A 333-nucleotide genomic window follows, 5' to 3' on the forward strand; every position below is an offset into this window, starting at 1 on the left:
GCCCCCATAGACGGCGATGTCCCTGGGCCCTGGAGAGCCCGCCGCGCTCCTGTGGGAAAGGGGGTCCCCAGGGCCCCTCCTGGGATGGAAGCCACCGCGCCCCGACGCCGGTGCCCGCGCTCTCAGCGCTCCCCAGCCCTACACTGAGGACCCGGCCCTGATGTCCGACTCCTGGGTCCGGACGGTAAGCTATTCCAGAGAACTGAGGTCCAAAGTTTCTCCCCAAGACACCCTAAGACTGAGGACCGCTGTCCACGAGGCCCCCTCAAGCGGCAGTCCCCTCCAGTCTGGCCTCAGAGCCCTGCGGGGATGGGCACCAAGACCCGACGCTGC

The sequence above is a fragment of the Myotis davidii genome, unplaced genomic scaffold, assembly GCF_000327345.1.
Source record: "Myotis davidii unplaced genomic scaffold, ASM32734v1 scaffold341, whole genome shotgun sequence".
In the NCBI taxonomy this organism is placed as follows: domain Eukaryota; kingdom Metazoa; phylum Chordata; class Mammalia; order Chiroptera; family Vespertilionidae; genus Myotis; species Myotis davidii.